General features: G+C 32.7%; 2 non-coding genes across 2 annotated transcripts; both read left to right on the plus strand.

Moving 5' to 3' along the window:
• Positions 1-301: 301 nt before the first annotated feature.
• TRNAV-UAC (transfer RNA valine (anticodon UAC)) lies at positions 302-374 on the plus strand. The gene has a single exon. It is a non-coding gene; the product is annotated as a tRNA-Val (tRNA).
• A 10,352-nt stretch (positions 375-10,726) lies between these two features.
• Positions 10,727-10,799, plus strand: TRNAV-CAC (transfer RNA valine (anticodon CAC)). The gene has a single exon. It is a non-coding gene; the product is annotated as a tRNA-Val (tRNA).
• Positions 10,800-23,531: the final 12,732 nt, after the last annotated feature.

Genomic DNA, 23,531 nt, shown 5'->3' on the forward strand with positions numbered 1-23,531 from the left:
TCTACATTTGTTGTGAAACATCATTTTTTATGACTTTTTTATGACTGGGAATGAACAGTTATCTAAGACTAAGCCACCATGTATTCAAATGCACTTTGACTAAATTTACATGTCTTTAATTTAAGAGTACCCATGGGAGAGAGAAGCACGCAGAGGCAAAATTAAAAATTCTAACAAGTAACAAAAGCTAATACAAAACTGACGAACAATCGTTGTTAAGACGATTCGCTTGAAAAAACTTCTTTTAACATACCTGCCTACATTAAAATACTACACTGTTATTATTGTTAGAATTATACATGTTTCCGTAGTGTAGTGGTTATCACGTGTGCTTTACACGCACAAGGTCTCCGGTTCGATCCCGGGCGGAAACAATCGTAACTATTTTTATAACAATTACTTCATACAGTATGTAGCTAAAAGTTCAGTACTTTTATTATGTTTTATATAGTAATTACAACTATTAATTTTATACATTTTTTCTGTGGTTACCACTAGATAATGACTCTTTTCTTTAACTGATTCAGTTATATAATAGTATATATATATATATTATGTAGGCTTAGTACATATATGCTTTGTATTTTTACTACGTTTTTATTAGCTCGTATTCTTGTTTGTCCGGTACAGATGTGTGTCCAGTATACATTTTTTCTTGTTTTTCCAAGATTTGTATTGGACGAGTGAATATTTTTAACTAACTTCCCGACTAGCTACTTATTTGAAACCTTCAGAATATATCAGAACACGGCGACAATGCATTCTTTTAATACTTTTAGTCATTTTTAAGCAGAATTGAATTCATTTTCAGTTAATTCTGTTTTGTATGGAAAGTTATAATTAAAAAAAGTTATAGTTAAAAGTGTAAATTATTAATATATACGTGCGTTACTATGGAAATCAATATGAAATGTCAAAATGACATTTCATATATTTGTATGTATTTCTATCAAGTATAATATAAAAATTTTATTAATACATCAAGTTTATAATATGATTCAAAAGAAAATTTAAAAACGTGGTATATAAAAAGTTCTTTTTATCTTGTAGTTATTTATTTACTACCCTATTTTAACAAATTACACTTTCTTTATACATTTGAGGTACCTACCTAAATCCTAGGGGCTCAAATCTCAATTGTAATTTAGTTATCTTTATCGTTTTTAAACAATTTCTGTTATTTGTATCTGCCATTTTAATTGAATGCATGTCACGGTATAACTATTTCGATACCATCTGCTTCTTTTGGTATCTTACCACAGAAATCGGCAAAATAAAGATAAAAAACATTAGATATTCTAGGACCTAGGTTATCTTTCTGTTTAAAAAATGTACCTATTACCTTTCTTTTATTATAATATGTTGCTATAATTCTAACAAGAATAAAGTACCTACAATTACCCACATAAAAACTTCAATCATGCATCTCAATTATACAACAATTTAATTTGGCCTGGCTAAATATCCGAAAACTTTAATTCATTACCCGAAGTCGTTTCGTAAATGGCGGGCTAGGGTCACGATTCGTGGTCCCTACTTATTTTTGCTGCGCTTCAAATTTCATGACCCTATCCTAAGGACCTTTTTCCTTTGAGGGATTGAACTTTGATCAGTGAAGTGCTTGAGGTTTTCCACTAGCGGGGTAGAGGAATTGCGAATGCTTGAAGTATTCTAGGGCGAAAGGTTGAGCACAGCAAAATGGTGGAGGATATTTTTTCCGAAGTGCTTACTTAAGTATTCTATAAGCCAAATTATATATTTTCTACTTTATTCTATTCTTAAGTAAAACTAGTGGGTATTAAGATTTTTAAAAGTTTCCTAAAGACTAGTTTATCGTTATATTCAGAAATATTCTTTCTGCATACAGTGATGTAATGGTAATAAAAAATAGAAAATATATAACTAAGTAACAATATCCAAACCTGTAGGTAAAAAAAATAATTTAATACAAATTCATTTTTTACTTATTACCTAATAATATTTTATTGCATCGTTGATACCGTTAGACAATTAATTTGCCAATACATATTTTTATGAATATGCATTCATACGTTTAAAACTAATCTTGGGTACCTGCTATAAATAGTCTGGTGTAGTGATTCTAAATGTTTTTTGCTTGGCAGAACCCTTGAGGATTTTTAATGGAATGATATTTTTGGTGAATAATTTGATATTTGGCCATCAGTATTGGCAGTACCATAGATAGATGATAATATATTGGGATGAGTATAATTATATAATTATCTCATTTCTTAGTCAGTTTTCTTTATCCACATTCCACGATTAACTAGCTTTTATTAACTTATTGATAGTGCAAAACTTATGGAAACTGACTTTAAACGACTATTCATTTCGATCGACTATGAATAAATGCAGACAATCTAGACTAAACGTAAAAGTCTTGACTGTCTCGCCAATAACATTCCACGTTCTTCAAGAGTAAGCGAGATGCGATGTTGTGATTTTTTTTACAGGTAGTGAAAATCGGTTAACCTCAAAATGAGTTTCTGCGCGGAGTAGTTAGTTTTTTTACTGGCAGGTTTGCTTCTATCGTTCTACTGCGTAGACGCAGATATCTCACAGTCCAATTGTCGCGTAAAAATTCAGAAGTTTCTGAACTTTTTTAATCCATGCATGCCATCTTGCAATTTGCACGATGATACGTGTTTATACGTACATTTTTGTTACGGCCGCGATAATACGTACTGTCAGCAGTAAATCCATGCACGTGTAAACGGAGTATAATATATCTACTGTTAGTGCTGTCGGATTAAATTAATTACAATTTTATTTCTGTGAAGGTGAAACCGGTAGGTACTGGCAGTAATACTAATCGTGTCATCATCATCATCAGCCTGGATCTATCCACTGCTGGATGAAGGCCTCTTCAAGCTGCTTCCACTTCTCTCGGTCCTGTGCATTGCGTTGCCACGTACTTCCGCAGAACTTTATCATTCCATCGATCCAGCAGCAGCAGACGTTTTGTACTTCTTGGATACCACTGATGACTAGATTTGTTGATTTATTCAAGCTATGTGTCCAGCCCATCTCTATGTAAGGCTTTTAATAAACTCTATTACATCGCAAACCCTTGTCTGCTTCCTTATCCACTCATTCCTCTTTTTGTCCTTTCGCGGTATGCCCAGCATGCACCTCTCCATACCACGTTGTGCTACTCTAAGTTTCTGGATCTCTCTTTTACTTAGGGTCCATGTTTCACACGCATATGTGATCACGGGAAGTACACACTGGTTGAACACTTTGCGCTTTAGGCACAGTGGAAGGTCACTTTTGAAGACATTATACATTATACGTTTATAAAACATGGGTGCCATTTTCATGAATACTGTCATTATTACTGATATTATTGTCAGTATTTTGACCGGTCCATAATACACAAAAATTTAATAATAATTATGTATGGCTAAGTAAATAATCTATTATGTGAATATATAGGTAGGCAATAATAACAATGCAATAATTATTTTTAAAATCTTTGTATAAAATATAAGATTTTTTTTTCAATCTCGAAAAACCTTTTTATGGCTAACATCATCATCATCATCATCAGCCGGGGTCAATCCACTGCTGGATGAAGGCCTCCCCAAGCTTTCTCCAACTCTCTCGGTCCTGTGTCGTTCGCTGCCACGTATTTCCGCCGAACTTTACCAGTTCGTCACTCCAGCGGCTTTTAGGGCGACCCTGTGGCCGTTTCGTACCCCTTGGGTACCATTGGATGACGGCATTTGTCCAGCGGCCGTCCTTTCGGCGAGCAATGTGCCCCGCCCATCTCCATTTCAGCTGTTTGGCAACGTCTATTACATCGCGTACTTTTGACTGCTTCCTAACCCATTCGTTTCTCTTACGGTCCTTTCGCGTGATGCCCAACATGCACATCTCCATGCCTCGCTGTGTGACTCTTAACTTTTGGACATCTCTCGTGTTGAGGGTCCACGTCTCGCAGCCATACGTGAGCACGGGTAGCACACATTGGTTGAACACCCTACGCTTAAGACATAATGGTAGGTCACTCTAGAAGCTAACATAATATATATATATATATAGAAGGATGAATAACAAAATAATCATGTGAAATAATAAATAATAACATACATTAGAAAATTATCACTATAAAATTTTAACGAAACAATATCACGTTTAAAAAAGGAGTCGTAAGATAAGATAGTACAATAATGTTTTTTCGAGATATTATTATAATCGTATTGCAAAAGTAGTAAGAGGTATGCTGCTCTTTTTAACCTTCGTCTACAAATTTAAAGGTTAGCACACATACCTAGATGTCTGAATTTCATAATATTTTGACTTTGATTTACTTTGAATATAATATAATAGTTTTACAATATTATTCAGTTCTTAATAATATTATTCTCTTTAGTAATGGCACCAAGGGCAGTAGAAACAGTTGAGGAACATGGTAGCATAATGGTAGTCTAAACCCAGATGCATCTTTCTCTTTAAATATTATTTAGGTGTAATTTTATTTTTGTTATTTAATTTTTTCAGATACCTAATTTAAAAATATTTCAGTTCTATGTCGTTTTATTTGCAAACTAGGTTTTTGATACTCTAAAAATTATTTGCACAAATAAACACTATTCAATACACATTTTATTGTATCCAACGAATTCACAAGATTTAAGAATATAACATTATTTACATGAACATTACATGAGCATATTATTAGATCACATGAGTGAAAACCTCAGGGAGCGCAGGTTAAAAGATTAAAAGATTATATATTCTTCTCTCATGTATTTTAATAAGCTATTATTAGATGAGGATAGAGACGCCGTTTTCCGGGTAAAGAGCCCGAAAAGTTTGGGAAACTATAATTTGTAGCGGCGTGACTTCAAAAAGAGACCCATAAATGGATCTGCCTATTGACTGGACGTAGCATGCGCTATCTAAACAGATTAGGATTAAACTCTATGTTAACGTGTAATTGTTATCTCTCACAGTCTTACTGATGTACTCTAACCCTTTTGATCATTATCATATCTATAGAAATTCATTTCTAGTGGTTAGTATGGTTTCTAGTTGTCAAATGTGATACCTACCTGAATTTAACTAATGCTTTGGCAACTTCATCTGCTTATTTTGTCGAACGAGTCATCTTATCTTGTTAATCTGTTTTCGTGTACCGTTTAAAGTATTATCTGTTTTTGTTGCTTAATCTCTGTGAACTCTGAATAAATACTAAAACCGGAAGTGTTCCTATTTTAAAACTAAAAACATACTTATTATAAATTTAGTTATAAAAGGAAAGATGCATTTAATATTATTGTCATTAGAATATTAAAAATTTAATTAACCAAAGCTTGCACTGAAAAGCAATTTATACATATGAAACAAGCAGAGAAGAAGAGACAGTTTCCCCGAGAAAGTACTCATAATTGACTGTTTCCCTTTCCGAGAAAGCCACTGCGCTGAAGCCATACACCGAGGTCTTATTTTCTGATTAATATCGTGCTTGCGTACAATTTTACAGTGAAGGAACGGTTGGCGTCCCATAGGAAATCTTTACTGAGACAAATAAGTGTTCAGTGTTGCCATGCTTGTAGGGAAAATTTAATAAAAATAAATCGCTCGTTTTATTACTGGTGTAACGTATGTGTTTATACAGGACAATCTGAAGGCTTTATGAATATGTGGTAGATTTATTATTGATATTAAAATACCATCGTCAGCCTTTTTGTTTTATTTTATTAAATGAATGTCATCTGCTCTTGTGAGGAATATACACAGTATACCTACCAGGGCTTTGAATTGTTATTTTTATTCGGTTTTCGGTTCAGTTCGGAGTGACTAATTTTTAAATGTTTTAATTTGTAATAAAAAAAATATTTTTTACCATAATTATTTTTAATATGTTACGGTACTTGTATGATAGCCCGGCACCATGCCTCTGAAACCAATTTGTCACCTGAATGTAAAACTGTTCTAACTCACATTTAGAATTTTCTACATGAGCGTTTTTTGAAACGTCATATTTAAGTTATTTATTATTTATATAGCCACATTTATGCATTATTATTTTATTACAACGTTTTTCTTAGGTCGTATTCTTATTTGTCCGGTACAAATCTTACAATCGATTTTCAACTGATTTCCCGAGTAGCTAGACATTTAAAACTTTTAGAATATATCAGAACACGATGCCAATGCATTTTTTAAATCATCTTTTAGCCATCTTTAAGTAGAATTAAATTCATTTTCAGGGAATTCTGTTTTGTATGAAAAGTTATTTCGACACCATTATTGGTTGTTAGGGGTCTGGGATCCAAGCAACTAAATTAATAATATATACGTGCGTTACTATGGAAATCAATATGACATATCAAGTGTAAATTTTTTTGAACGTTTAAGCTAGTCAAGTCAAGTTTATATGCTTCAACAGAAAATTTAAAAAGTTGTTTATAAAAAGTTCTTTTTATCTTGTAATTATTTATCAATACTAAAATATGATATACTAAACTTATACATTTATCTAAGTTATAAATAATTTAGTAGGTTGTTTCAAAGAACTCCTTTCTAAAACATTTATAATGTGGGCTAGAATGTAGAATACTGATGAATTGTTATGTTGCACTACACGGCCGTAGCCATAATTAAAAAAAAATATTATAAATTATGAGATTTATGTCGAGATGTGTCACGATAACTGAAGTGGGGAGTAAGATCATGGTAACGCGCGTATTTGAACTTGTACATAACCGATGAAACCGATATTTTTTTTTTGATTCGGTTCCGGTTTTCGTTCCGATAAAAATAACGGTTTTTCGGTTATCGGTTCAGTTCTGGTTCGAAGCCATGGTTTAAACTATAAACAGCTTCATATTATAACAGTCAGTATGTAATAAACGTAAATACAAGTAACTTTATTCAGTTGATAAAGCTACTCGTACTAGATCTTGACTGTAATACTGTAATGTAATGATCATGTAATGCATGGAATGAACAAATACGTATATTTTGATATTTGACTATCAATCAGTATTAATTGGCAGTATCATAGATAATAATATGATGTAAACTGAGATTATAATATATATATATATCATTATTTTTATAATATAATATATAGATGGTATACTGACAGAAAGCATTAAGTCATCAAAACAAGTTCTGAGATAATCGTAAAAATAACTTTTTTTTTTCAAAGCGTTTTCCCACGTAGATTTTTTTATGATACAAAAATATTTTTTCTACATGCTGCCAAACAGCTGTAATGGAGATGGGCGGGGCACATTTCTCGCCGAAAGGACGGCCGCTGGACAAATGCTGTCATCCAGTGGTACCCAAGGAGCACGAAACGGCCACAGGGTCGCCCTAAAAGCCGCTGGATTGACGAATTGGTAAAGTTCGGTGAAAATACGTGGCAGCAAATGACACAGGACCGAGTGAGTTGGAAGAAGATTGGAGAGGCCTTCATCCAGCAGTGGATTGACCCCGGCTGATGATGATAAGGAATAACCTTTTGGCATACAAAACATAAGATTCGATGTCGATCAGTTGTATGTATATTATGAAGCTATTGGTTTCATAGCTGCTAACCTCCATTTTTACCCCTATCAATATTTTTTTTTAATTCTGATTTTGTACGCCTTTTACCAAAGTTTAAGCATACTTTCCCATTGTATGTAAGTATATTAATAAAATAATAAATAAAGCTCTATTTAGGTATTATTTAAATAGAATCAAACCGAATGTTGATTATAAAGTTATTTAATATAATAAATTCATCAACAGACATTCGTTTGTTGTTTTAAACCTAACTTTAAACATGATTTTGAATTGTTTTAATGACCTTAAAGACATTTTATTTATAATTTACGTATCTCCTTATTTTCTTCAATCTGTATTTTCGTTGTATTCTGGTAGTTTTTATTAGGTATTTTTAAATGTTTTATTTAGAAATGAGTTTGATCTCATACACAGCCATCTATTTCCGTTTCAATCAATAGGTCACGATGAAATGTGATATGGCCAACTGGATACGTATAATTTGCCAGACACGTTTTTCGCAATATTTACTTGTGTTTCCCTGAAACACCTTTTCCTTAGAAACCGGGGGAATCCGTTGATTGTAAGTTCATCCAAGGTAAAAAACTAACCTGCTATTGGTAATGCAAATCGGATATTGATATTGAACATACATAACTTGAAAACACTTCAGATATTATATACCTAACCACTAGAAAATATCATATTTGAAAAAATACGATGCTCGATGGGATTTGAAAATGTACCTATAACCACTGGTATGGCGTCAACTGTGCATTAACCAATTATGCTACGAGCATCCTATCTAATTGCGACAATTTAAGCTAGTAGGTGATACATGAAATGCTTTTCAAATTGCGTTATTTTTGACTATAGGTAAACCGATGGAGCATCGTATTTCAACTAGTGATATATATTTGAGGTATTTTCAAGTTATGTATGTTCAATATATAGAATGTTACATTCTCAAAATCTTATGAATTATTTGTTGAATAAAATAAATGCATATTGATATATTTCACTTATCTGAGGTGAGTTTAGAAGGGTGAACACAATCTAGGAATGATTTACAGCTAATTCTTGTTAAAATGTTTTAAAGTACCACCGTATTGATGAGTTGAGTATTCTTTGAGTCGGAGTATAAAATACGGTTAAATAAAATCCAGATTTTAAGAATACATGGTTCAGGCATCACTGCACGAGTGTATTCCCAGAGCGATTGTCGGGACAAGACTAAAGTTGGCTATTTGAAGGGAAACGAGACGCAGACCCCGGGAATAATTTGCGTATACGACATTAGTTATCTAGATTGTTTTGATTTATGGCTGGGGATACATTCGCCATTGTCATGAAAAAATATCACGAAATATAAAATAATACTCTCGATTTTTAATAGGGTAGAGTTATTTTGAAATTGCCTACAAAATAGGGTAGCATGTTTATTAATATACTAATATATAAAACCCATGCATAAATTTACAAAATAAATGAATTAAAATATATTTCAACTATTTCGGTATATTGTTGTGGCATATAATATTATTTATTACAAGTAATTACATTTTAGAGGTATGATAATGTGGAAATTAATCACTTCGGTACAAGAATTAAATAATACTTTAATAATGATATAAACGTGTTGATAAATATCGCGAGGTAATGATATACTGGTGATATCGATATGATCAAAAGATTGATTATAATTATAAAAATACACTGAGAGACTTGATTCGAGTGGAATAACGGATGTACTATGTCAAGTGAAGAACTCGTGACAATAGCCAATACGTCTCGTGACGGACTTGATGAGTTGAGTGGGTATTCATATATTGTCCTTCTTATTTATATTAATTAATGCAGTACATACATAACGATAGATTTTGTCGTAATTGCCATTCAAAATAAACACTACTGATCTAGTTATGATTGAGGAAATGCTGAAAATTATTATTGTTCTAATGTTTTGTTTTAACAACAACACCTACATATTAAAGTGTGTCACTAATTTAATGCTTAGTAGTATGGTTGCTACACAATACAATCAGTTTCATTGTCTAAACGAGGGGCAGCAAACTATTTGCCTCCCGGGTCTTTTTGTAACTTAACCTAACTTAATAATGAATTTTACAAATTTTCATTTTTGGAAAACTTCAAAATATCCACGTACGTGTGAAACAATGATCGGAAAAATTGACTCTTTAACCTTCTCCTTACAAAATTGACAAAATTCAGATACAAAATTACAGATTGACAAAATAACAGTACTTAAGTAAAAAAAATGCTTAGTTAGGCAACATAAATATGTCTATAAGGTTTCATCATCATTATTTGCTATTTTTGTTTTATCTATTAAATTATCAAAAAAGTATTAAAACTTAATTATAATCATACTAGTTTTTCTATACATTCTTACAGCCAACAACACAAGTCATAAATCTTGATTTCACCCCTGACTTTCATATTTATTTCCTACACTTGAGTAGGTATGTCTCCTTTTGTCGAATTTACTTTTAGATTAGATCTTTCTCTTTTGTTCGTAATATAATGTGACGGTATGTTTGTGTGCATTTATAATTTATGAAAAGTATATGAAATCTGATGAATTTCTATCAATTATAATATGTATTCACTGGATAATGCTATCGATTTTGATGATTATAAATGAAATATTGATGATTATAGGAATAGCCGAAATTTAATATGAAAATGACTAAGTCCACATTAACTGAAATATTTGCAGTTTATAATGGGCTGGGGTAACGTGAATGTTTAAGCATAACCATAACATAATTTGCTACGCACATACATGCAAAATTTAAATCAAGCTACAGCTTACTAAAAAAGTAAGTTTACCTTTCTCGTTATCACCCGGTTACGTTTAAAGTCATACCAAATACACAAATTTAATTATCAACTGTGTAAGAATATGTTTTCGAAGCTGTGGTATGACTTTTTACCGTAAAACAACACCGGCAGAATACAAGTGATGTACATTACAATTTTGGTTCTGACCGTGATACAACACTAGACGCCGCAATACAAAAAGTTAGTTTCGTATTCAATATCGGATATTAACATTTATTAATAGCGTATTGTTTGATTGCAGTATTACAAAAAATTCAAATAAGTTAATAAAAATAATCTAAAACACTGCACATCAACAATATTTTCATATATCTATTTTTGCTAAGGTCACATACCGGTTTCCGTAGTGTAGCGGTTATCACGTGTGCTTCACACGCACAAGGTTCCCGGTTCGATCCCGGGCGGAAACATTGCTTTTTTTATTTATCTATTTTTAATATTTTTTTACACTTTCAATTAATTCACAAATTATTTAGAAGACCCTAGAAGTATTTGGTTTTATAATTAATACGTCCGCTTACATGCAGATAATATATTTGGTAGGTATAAAGTTTAATATAAATACTAAACATGATTTGCTATTGAATAAAGATAAAAAGCCCTTTTTTGCCTTCATGTTGAAAATATTGAAAGAATACGAGTAACAAAAATCATTCAAAATACATCAAAATACAATCTAAAATAAGTATTTGGTTTTGTTTACCTTAAATGAATCTCAAACAATTTTTCGTTATCTGACATAAAACACTAAACATACAATGATTTGAATCATTAATATAAATATTTATAATTTTGATCCATGTCGATTGACTCACTGACTCCAGACAGTTCGACTTCATGTCAGCTTGGCTCTGTAGCAGGGATTCCGGATTCCACGAGCCAAGTCAGGGACTCCGCGAGAATTTGTCAAATCTTCAACTTGAATCAAATTTGGTAATATAACTAAAAAGGGTTTAATGTGACCGTTCCACCTTGTCATTCTTTCCACAGCATGCGGCTCCAAAATCCAATCGGCGCCAATTTGAAGCCGCAGTTGGTCATGTGATTGTGGACAGTAATTGTTGAAAATTTGGCGCCACTTGTTCTTAACATTTGTATTTAAATAAAAAAAAATACCTGGATAAGTATTTAAAAAGACAATTATTATTTCGAATATTTCTATATCTACACTATTTTAAAAGTCATAATAAAATTAAACATACATATCCAAAAATAAATGTAGTGGCTTTAGTATACTCTTGTAAAATTTACTACAAAATTATATCTGGCTTTTGGTCTATCTTTTTTTTTCTTTATAATCTGTCTCCAAAGTTAAGAAAGTACGTCCAAGAGTTTAGACGTGATCGCGCTGGTGTATGTCCATATATAATGTCTTTCATCACATATTAAAGACATCCAAAATATTATGGACACGTTGTACCTAACTGAGGAGCAAAATATGAAAGACATTAAGCAAGTTAGTGAACATAATACGGGGCGAAAGATAGTTTCCTTATATTTAAGTTCTACCGAAGTTACTTTTAGAGATGAGGGTAATCAATCGATGAATTTAGATGCGCTCTTATGTACCTACACGTCATTTACATGCCGGGTCTATTTGAGACCTTGCCAATATCATTTTTGAAGAATAATTCTCTTCGTTATATTGTTACAGTACACGCTAGTATGCGGTGAATTTTATACTCATGAATATGGCATAAAAATAATAACATATTATTTGAATAAAAAAGTCGTAATCAACAAAACTTGCTATTCTTTTTTATTCGTATATTGAAAAACGCTTTTACGTCAAATCAAAAGTCAATTCATATCCACCAATAAGAATTTCAAATTACTTCCCTCCCATCAAACCATCTGAAAATTTTTGTTTTGACACGTTTGAACTAACTCTCGCCTTGTGTTTTAGGATTTTTCGTTTCTTACCTCTCATAAGAATGACTGATGGATTTTCCCTTCGACTGCCTTTCGTTCTGGCATAATGGTAGAAAAAATGTTACAGATAAACGATTTCTCAGTATTTTTCTCGCACTATTTATTAATATACCACGCGACTGTCATGATATTTAGTATCATAATATTGTATTATCATTAATATTTAGATGATACATTTTCATACATTCACCGTTGTGCCTAAGAAAATTTAGTACCTATAATATTTTTAAAATATACAAAAAATCCTTATTTAGAAAAAAATAAGACTTTAGATGTTTCCCAACCTTTTTACACTGGTGAAAATAGAAGAATTTGTGGACCACTAACATAAAATTAAAACTATTGTAGCGATCATAGCACTCAGTATTACAACGGTGACACACTTTAATGTGTATGTTTGTTATCAAAATAAGACAAAGTGACGGAAGCGATTGTCAGCTTTCCCTCAATTATAATCTAGATCAATAGTATATATTATGTGTTTAATTACGATAATGTCTGTTGGAATATATGGGCTGCATTTGTATAATTAATAGCAAAGACTTGGCTCACTACTCATTTCGAGTCTGGTCACTCGACACAGTCAACTGTTATTCCACTCAAGTACACTCTCTCTGTTAAATTAACATCTCAGTTCATCACCTCAGTACATCCGTACCTGCAATAATTGCAATTATACCATAACTTAGTCATTGTATTTATTTATTCTTCTAACGATAAATAAACACGCTCCTTGAGTTATCCAAGCAACTACGACTTTATTTCCACAAACCTTCATCATTCCTGTACTATGTACTATTATTATAGTGCTTTGTTTATGTTTAGGTTTTTGAATTTTATATTATAACTGGTTGACCAATACAATTTATTGTTACTATCCGACTGTGAATACAAAAAAATATATACCATGAAAATTCTAGTGCTTATGAAAATATTCAGAAACCGATCAGCAAATAAATTGTTAATAATATAACTTGTTGAATTTTGAGAAAGCAATTACTACTGCAGCTGTGCTAGAATAGTTGATAATTGTAGCTTCAGTACTATTTGGAAAGACGACGCGCTCTATTGACATCAAATTCGGTTTCTCATCATTTTTATTTTACTGACATGGCCAAAAAACTTTTCGCACATTAATATGTAATCGAAAATGCAGACAATAATTTAATGGATTTTTAATTCAGGGATGGTTTATTTTTATTCTTTTTAAAATAGTCGACAACTATTTTTAAACCGTCAGAAGATATTTATGCTGATCGGTATCGTTTCACGGACCGTTGGTTGGGAAACACTGTTTAATCACCGAAAGCAACGTTGCCATCTTAGACTATAGATACATTTAGACGCCACCCGTTGTATTGCTAAATGAAGCCGCGTGCCTTGCGTTTGGTTTGTGAGCGAGCGAACGCATTCGTCTACAAATGTTCAAGACCATAGACCATTTCGCTAGTGCTCGCCCAAAGTGCTCGCACTAGACGCTCAGAATTAAAATATAATTTTCTATTTTTTTACGTTATATAGTATTTTTAAGCGGTCAAAATGCAACCATTAGATAAAGATATCCATAATTTAAGTTATTTTAAAGAAACACTAGGTCACTGATATTAAAATATATAATAAAATACAAATAAATTATCACGAACATGTATCAACTTACTTATGAAACGTAATACCATCTTCTTGCTTATCAGTACGGCTACCACATTTTAAGACAACACACAGGACCATCTTTTCTACTTAATTAACCAAAAATATTTACCGCTGACTTTATGTTTAACACAAAAAATATCAATTTTAGCAACACGAGCTCGCAAGTTATCGACGCTATGTGAAGCGTTTCGCCCCGATTTGATGGCGATACTTTTGGAAACTGGCTTGTAGCTAGTAGACCTTTTATCTTACTCTAGCGCGTGTCGCAGAGATGGTAAGGGTGCCGAATACTTTCTCACTCGCACTCATGCATCGTTTTTGTTCAGGATTTGGTTGCCATGCTATTGATAGTTTTTTTAAATGGCATCTATGCATAAGATTCATCAATTTTAGTTTTACATAGTATCGACATTATTATATGCACAAGGATTAGGTCCTATTCAGAAAAAAATGATCACTGAGTTGATATACTTTTAATTATTTTCGTACCTACTTGGATAGTACAACTTTCAATGTAACTTTTCTTTGTGTTTCCCAAAGAAAGTGATATTGCCCCCTGTGGGGCACTGGAGAAATCCAGGGGGCATTGAATATAAATAGAAAGAAAGCAAGAGACATTTTTGAAAAACCTCTCGTATATATGTCATGTGTCGATGTTTACTATTTTTTTTTTTTAAATTAAACACAGAAATTTCAAAACAGTATTTATGTGCTCCTGCCTGCTATCTTCGTGTTGGAATGTGAGCGTGCCGGCAGGAATATGTGTATGCTGTTGCTTGTTTGAAATGCAATACTAAATGTATGAAATATATTTTCGATTGTTTTTGAATTTCGTGACAAAAATTTTACAATCACTGCTAACCTTTTAATTACCACATTTAAATAACACGTTAATTATATCTAATGGCCAACGACTCCAAACGCGCCAGTCGCAGTGTTAGTACTAAATGAGTTAAGTGTAATTAGTAGGATTAAAAATTATTAGGAGGTAAGTAGGACGGATTATGGATCATATAAAAAGTTTATAATTCCAATTTCTTCATCATAATTATTCAGTAAACTGTGGGTTCAGCATAGTCACAAATCTATCAAAAAAATGAAAACAAATAACTATTCGCAGTGATTTAAAAATGCCACTGACAAAAATTGAGCGAAACATATTTATAAACTGATAGCAATGCACCAGCTTTATAATTTTTGTTGAGTTTATTTTTAATTTAATCTGTAATTTTTATTCAAATTAAATATTTAATTCAAACATTACTATGGTTCAGCACTTTAAATGGAAAATTCTATTAAAATAAGTAATTTAGATTTTTTTTATATGACCTATCAGACGTCAAATTATATTTTCCACGAGACGGGGCGATAATTTTACCGATTTCACGAACCGGTACGCTCCGGTCCATTTCGAGCCCTGAATATAATAATTTAAACATCAGAAAATCTTATTTTCAACAACATCCTTCTTTATTATGTTTTGTATTTGGAAATAATATAATTTAGTAATAATAATAATAGTATATACATTACATGAATGCAAATTTGTTACTGCCGCTTTCTGTATGTTTGCTTAAATATACTAGATTTCCAGGGGGGGGGACTTGAATATTTTTTTTTTATGAAAAAGAAGCAGTGGGTCAAATTAGTTTGGGAATCTCCCGCTACAGCATTTGTAGTACAAAGTAACGCCGTAGCTAGTAGCGGGTTGCCTGACTTAATACAATCTTCGTTTATTACAGTTCATTAATCATGAAATGTAGTAACACGTTGTTATTTTTCAGCACAATTTACTAACGCTGGCATTCAATAAATTACCTCCAATATTAAACAGTCTCGCGTAAAAAAAAATGTCCACAATTTACAATATTATTTCATGGAAATTGCGGCGCTTGCAAAATTGCGCCCCATAGATCAAACTATTTGCTCGCGTCTGCTGTAAACTGTAGTCATTTATATGGAATTTATATAAATAAGTCTGACAGGTTGCGATGCAAAAAATATGCTTTCTTAGTGAAGTTTGCTACCCTCCGATATATTTCGCTCGCTCGAACGTCATGCGCCGCCACATCACGGTTGATTAATCATGCTTCTACTCACATGGGTCATGACAGGTAGATCATTCTTACTAGACGTAGACTGTAGAAGTGATAGCATATTAGGAATGTTAAGAGAGCATCGATTCTTAATACCTCCACACACATAAGAAAAAACTTCTATTGTCTTACTGCTCTGTGTTTGACATTGGTATTAAAGTTATTGATCGATCTACTGAATGTTTCAGAAGAAATAATGGGGTATATACTCACACATTATAAGATATTTTTTTTCTTTTTAATGTATGTCCATTACTTAATCAAAGCATACTATAGAAAGCACATGGTACCTCCAAAAGTCTCTGTCGCTCGCCAGTAATCTTGCTAATTCACAGGTTCTGCACCCTCTATATTGTTATGTATTTGGTAGTTTTATGGGATGTTGGAATCAAGTGAAATTAAAGAAAATGCTTTGCCTGGTGTAGGGATAATGTCTTATTTACATTAGACTGCATCGTGCTACTTCCGAATTTCTAAACTAGGCAATATCATCCCCTAAGGTGCGTTGGAGCTATCCATGGCGGCAATAGGCTTGGAAATAAAAGATGGATGTGAATATAAATGGGTGGATGTCATATGAGGATAAACACTATTTTGGTAAAACTGATTTATTAACACCGTACAAATTATGTTTATATTATTTTTGTTTACACAACACGTGTGAAGGGATTTGACGACGTTATATACTATTCAAAGCTCGCGACGTTGCACATCAGAACAATTTATTACTTACATACCTATTATTTATCTCCTTGTACAGCGCGTGTACAGGAAATAAGTATAATTATATCAATAGCGTATCTTCATCCCGTGGCTGGAACGATGCTGCTTGATTTCCGCACACTCAATCTGTTCTCTAAACTCAGTATAAGGTTTCTCTGAGCCATCATAAGGTGCCATGATTCGTACCATGCCATGATACTGTAAAGCAGCATCGTCAGAATGCAAGCACCAAACAGGAGGCATTTGATTTTAACCGAGTGCAGTCGTGAGTCCTCGATATTCTGCAACAAGTTGATTGATGCTCCAGTCATTGGCATTCGGAAACGGGGTTTTCTTTGCAGCATGCAATCTTCAGTGATGTGTACCGCCACGTATTTGAAGCTATCGCTCTCGATGTTTTATCCATCGCTAATCAAGGGGAAATCTGGATCAAAACAGGTGATATTGCATAACACGTCAGTTTTCCTCGCGTTGATTTTCAAACCAACGCTTGTCGATTACACTATATTATAAAATAGTTTTTGACAGGTCACGCTGGATTCGCTGCCAAGCTCTATGAGGTTGGACTTGTTGCCCGGCGAACATGTCCATGTGAGGAAAAACTACAGGATCCAAACCACATCCTCTGGGAATGTCCGAGAATGTGCTCCAAGGGGGAAGAGATGCTTAAGTCGGTGCAACCTGGTCGCCGGTCACCACAAAAGCCAATTATTATATTGCATTTTAAAAAAAATCGGCGTCTTAGTAAAACATAGTTTTGTTTGTCCGTATTATTTTAGCTTAATTTTTTGGTATCTTATATCATTCAATACATTTATTCCTAATAAGCGTCCGTGACTTTCTCTCCGATGGCACTTTTTATTAAATTACGTCTTACAGTAAACTCAGTCAAAGGTCACCTGAGAGCATGGCGATCTTATTCTTGGGTATCTGCTCGTGAGACATTTCCAGGCGTACACAACTGCTGATGCTTCACTACCAAACGTAGAGCTTCGTGATATGCTCGATTAAGACCGAGTGTGCAGGGCGGTTGGTTTGGAGGGTCCATGTTTGGTTTACATAAAAAATAAAATGATTAACTCTGTGTTAAGTCCGGTTAAGTGATTAATTCCTTATTAAAATCTCTATAGCTCATATAAATACAACTGCTCGTATATCTTTAGCGTTTGCCTTATAATTAATTTATTATATATCCCATAAGACATAGAATACAAACACTTCAATTAACTTGTACGAAACTATATGCACGCAACGTACGAGCGATACAAATGGCGGTCATTCTCGTTTAATTGGCTATTACTGTTAGAATTAGTGCGAGTTACTGGCGGCAGAGTAAAGCGCGGGAAAATGGAACGGTCCCGGCATGAATTTGAATTGCGAATGGCGCGCTAGATTTTATTGCGGAAGGGACTATAGTAATTTTATTTCAACAAAAAAGGTTCCGTAATTATTAACTTATTCACATGAGACACGAAAACATACTTTATTTCCTAATTTTATTAGGTGTTTACTTGATTATAATCTATATTAACATTTTACTGTTCATTATAATTATTAAGTATGTATATTGATTTCACTGTTAGTGGATACACTTACAGTATCTCGCCTGAATAAATCAGTACAATCGACAAATTCAGGAGCTCTTTTGTTTTTGATATCTATCACCTAATTATATTGTCTGACCCCTAGGTTTCAAAACGCTTAGACCCTGGAAAACGTCTGCTTTGGAGACGGTGGTTGAGATTGGCTGTCGCTTGATTGCTAATACAGGTGGGTGCCGTTCAATTGAGTATCTAAAACAGCGAATAAGCATATAAATTCAAAAAGGTAATGCAGTCGCTGTTTGAGGTATTTTTAGGGTATCCAGCAAACTGGATGAGGTATTTTATATACTTGAGGAAACCTAGTATGTATAACAATGCCGTACTAAGCGCAAAGGCCTTACATCCACAGAGCAAACTGGATTTTGGCGTCTTGGAACTTTGGAAGACCGCGAAATACCATAATCTCTATAGTCTCCAATTAACGATCAGTCATAGATAAAAAAGGATTATAATAATTACTATTGACTAAGTATTGACAGTTAACACCACACACAATTCCTAAAGCAAAAAAAATGTATTAAAATAGTTCATAGAAAAGTGGATTTTACATGGAAAAGGATTTAGACAGACCAATAATAATTAGTATTTTATTTATTAATACTTTGGACGCGGAAGACGCACCCGGCGCGTAATGACCAGGCGGCCGATCGATGTAATTAACGTGCATTTTAAAGGTGTATTTGTAGGTACTTATATTGCACAATTTTACACATGTTGTCACTTATTTTGTTTTACTCTTTTATATACTTTTTTTTTTAATTCTCTATATAATTTTTAATGTAATAACATATAACTGCTTGTTTGCAATAAAAAATTAATCAAAACAATATATTTTTTAAAGAGAGTAATTAGTAAGTACTACTCATAGGTACTTACTTATATTTTTGATCATCATAGGTACTTACTTATATTTTTGATCATCATAGGTACTTACTTATATTTTTGATCATCAATAATTTTACTATCATCGAAAAAACATTTGAGAATATAACATTCCTAATAATAATTGAGCATACAATAGGTATAATTTGAAAACACCTCAGATATATGTGTTTAGAAAAGAAATCCGACAACTGGTAGATCTCGGACTTGCATCCGTTGAATTCGCGCCAATGACTTCACCTTTTTCATAACATTTTTTCTAATAGGTATATACCTATCTGATGTATTTTAATATTATATATTATGTTCGAATTATCATCGAGTCTACAACTCAGTTTTGTCGCCTTTGGGTAATGTCTCAACCCCACTCTGTCTGCCGCAATCTCTTTAGCCTCAGGGATCTTTTTACACCAAACATCCTCTTCCATTCTGCTCAATTTAACTTGGGTGGTTGTTCTCCATTGTTTATAAATTTCGTACCCAATAGAGTTTCTTCAATTTCAAATATAATACTACCTACAGGACGTGAATCATTTTATGATGAATACGGTGTATGGTTTGATTTCAAATTTCTCATACGTAGATAGGTATTTAGTTATTTTGTCAATATGTCGATACTCCATTTCAATAAGGAAACGACTCAAAATTACAAGGTTTTCAGTGCTATTCAGTAAAAAAAAAAGTTTTAAAAATGTCTTCAGTTATATCATAAAATCGAAAAACCCTTTTTGAGATTATTCATTAATTCAGTTATATACTGAAATTTCTAGGTTACTTCCTTATTAAATTGTAAAATTTCATTGTGCATTGCTGAATTCCAATAAACTAAAAATAAAAAATTTAAGTTTCCGTCAAAATCAAAGCTTTAAAATTAAAATGAAGATTTCTGTAAAAAATTTAAACGCCATTACATTGGAACAATGTTTTTTGAGTTGTTTCTCTATTGAACTGTGGTATCGAATATGAAATATATATTATTGTGAAAATGGTTGAATATTGAACTGGGCCAACATTGCAATTATAATCATTTTTGCACATTTGAGTTCACGTTATTGAAATATTGTGCCAATGTGTCCAAGTAATTATTGTTAATACATTCTGGTCACCAAAACCGCACGCCATTTCTATTATATATGAAACTACGTAAATTTAGCATCTTGGAGTCTTGAATAACTATGTCACATGTGTCCCTATCCAGATTCAAAACAAACACAGATGTATAAGATTCTACATATATTTAAATCAACCAATCAAGAAATATTGAGTTGTGGTAAAACGAAAAAAAAACAATTGCACCTTTATCAGTGATAATATCTCGGAAATAACGTTTCTTATTGTTCAAGGACCAATAATTGAAACAAAGAAAAAAAGAATGTGACATCCGTGGCTCAAGATAATATAAAGAAATACTGAAAATTTAAAAACCCTCTACATACGCATTTAATACGTGCGCTACCCTAGCATAATACTTTCTTATTCTAAGTTTATTTTGGCAGGGTCGAATCAAGCGATTCATAACGCCAATTAAAATATTCATTACAAAAAAATATTAAACCTGTTTTTTCTAGTAACAATGTGATGTAAACAAAGATTGTGTTTCATTCGATAGTTTTTCTATTCGTATTTTTTGGTACTAAAAACTTCCTCTAAAAACTGCTCCATTCTGGGCAATTTTACTAAGCACCCTCAAATTCTTCATACTGCAATATAATTATCTCAGTTTTGGCCATCCATGAGTTGTCTTGCTCTCAGGGAACGTGTATAAAGCTTGCCTTGCTAGTACCTCCTCCAAGGCCTGAACAAAAACGATGCATAAGTGCGAGTGAGAAAGTATTCGGCACCCTTATAATCTCTGCGACACGCGCTAGAGTAAGATAAAAGGTTTACAGATGTGTGAGATGATTTTTTGCGGTGTTGCCGCCAAATCTTAGTTTGTTGCATAGCTACGTGACGATAACCTGCGAGCGCGTGTTGCTAAAATTGATATTTTTTGTGTTAAACATAGTCAGTGGTGAATATTTTTAGTTAATTAAGTAGAAAAGATGGTTCTGTGTATTGGATTAAAATGTTCTAGCCGTACTGATAAGCAAGAAGATGGTATTACGTTTCATAGGTAAGTTGATACATGTTCGTGATAATTTATTTGTATATTATTTTATATTTTAATATCTATCACCTAGTGTTTCTTTAAAACAACTTAAACTATGGATATCTTTACCTAATGGTTGCATTTTGACCGCTTAAAAATACTACATAACGTAAAAAGATTGAAAATTATATTTTAATTCTGAGCGTCTAGTGCGAGCACTTTGGGCGAACACTAGCGAAATGGTCTATGGTCTCCAACATTATTGTATACGAATGCATTCGCTCACCCACAAACCAAACGCAGGGCACGCAGCTTCATTTAGCAATGCAATGGGTGGCGTCTAGATGTATCTATAGTCTAAGATCTCCTCCTACTATAACGAAACGGTTCAAAAATTTTGTAAGAGCAAAAACAAACCAGTTTACTAAGATGAGCTTATAACATTCCACAGCTAGGCCTATCGGCTATGAACTACTGATGCCATAGCTAGGATATTAATAAAACACAGGACTAAAAGTTGTTTTTGAAACAGTGCCAAAGATCAGGAATATTTTAAGAGCAATAAAAGAATCGCAGCTTTTAGTATTTGATTTTAACTGAATACAGTCGCAGTCAGATATTTTATAATATGTATTTAAATGTTGCTTTAGTCATTTTTATTTAGATAGTGAGTACCGTGTGATAAGTGCAATATCCTGTAATTTTCACCCTTAGGTATTTAAAACTGTCGATACTGACGATGTTTTTCCAGTCATAAATCAGGGGAAAATCTGGACCAAGACACGTGATATTTTATAAAATATTGGTTCATCTTACAACACGCATACAAATAAAATACCAATGGTATTTGAAAGTTTTGCACAAATTCTCATCTCAATGCCTTGACTCTTTAGAAGTAAATATGTATATTTTTAATTTAGTTCAAATGAACTTAGCAACGCACAATGAAATTTTAAAGTTTAACCAATAATCAACTCGATAATATCCCCGTTTATAATTGAATTAATGATTAATTCCAGAAAGTGTTATTCGATTTCATGACCCATTGACAAAATTTTTGATCGTTGAATTATAACGAAAAGTCTTTTCTACATCGAATGGAATTATTAACTCATAACCTTGAAATTTAGAGTTGTTTCCGTATATAAATAGGGAATTGAATGTAGATAAGGGTACTTTTAAAATCATTCATAGAAAATAGCAGAATTAAATGAATCAAACGAATATAAACAATATATTTTTACTGATCAAAATTAGTTATTATTTTTATGAAAATGTAAAGCAGAATAAGTTATTCCTTAATTCGTCTCTGCTTTCCACCCCATAAGGCAACTACCTCTTTCAAACCGATATGCTCGTAGAGCCGTTTAAAGAGTCGATCTGTATGCGTATTTCGTAGATAGTATGTCCGCACGTTTGACCAACAGATATGGGCAGCTGCAACCTTATTCTGTGCAATCCCATGAACCACTTGCAACACACTATAAAATAATATTTCGTACAAAACATCATAATTATTATTAATCTAATAAACTATTTTTCTTTTATTAAAAGAATAATTCACAATATTTGAGAATGTACCATTCTATATTGTTATATTAAACATTGATAATTTTTGAAAACATCTCATACATATGTTAACCCACCAGAGGAGAAGTTAAAAGACATCTTCACGCCTCTAAAATGTACCTATGATTGTGTAGGCACACATTATAATGATATTTCTTTTGTTTATTCAAAATCATTTAAATATTTACAAAATATAAATTTTAGGTAATTACACGGAGAACTAATAAATGATCACTCGTAGACGATTTTTAGAACATATTTCCCGTTGTGAATCAGATAATATAGATGAGGCATGTCGAATGCGTCCATCACATAATAGGCCCCATAGAAATTGAGTCGTGAAAATGTGAAAAAAACATGACTGTATGAATATGGATGGATACTATCATTTTATTGATTTTTTTTGTGATTTTACCGAGGCTTTGACTGTGACTCGCTGTCATATCGCCTCTTCTCTTCTAGAAGGGGATCCATCGATTAGGTCCTCACTCCTATTCTGTTAAATAACTTTACAATTTTGCCTAGCTCTTCCGTCTTACCCACCGCCAGGACACCCTTAAATTCGTCGATATCCGCAATTCGCAGCTGTACTCTGTG

The sequence above is a fragment of the Rhyacophila brunnea genome, unplaced genomic scaffold, assembly GCF_057557595.1.
Source record: "Rhyacophila brunnea isolate RB1 unplaced genomic scaffold, BYU_Rbru_1.0 scaffold_22, whole genome shotgun sequence".
Lineage (NCBI taxonomy): Eukaryota > Metazoa > Arthropoda > Insecta > Trichoptera > Rhyacophilidae > Rhyacophila > Rhyacophila brunnea.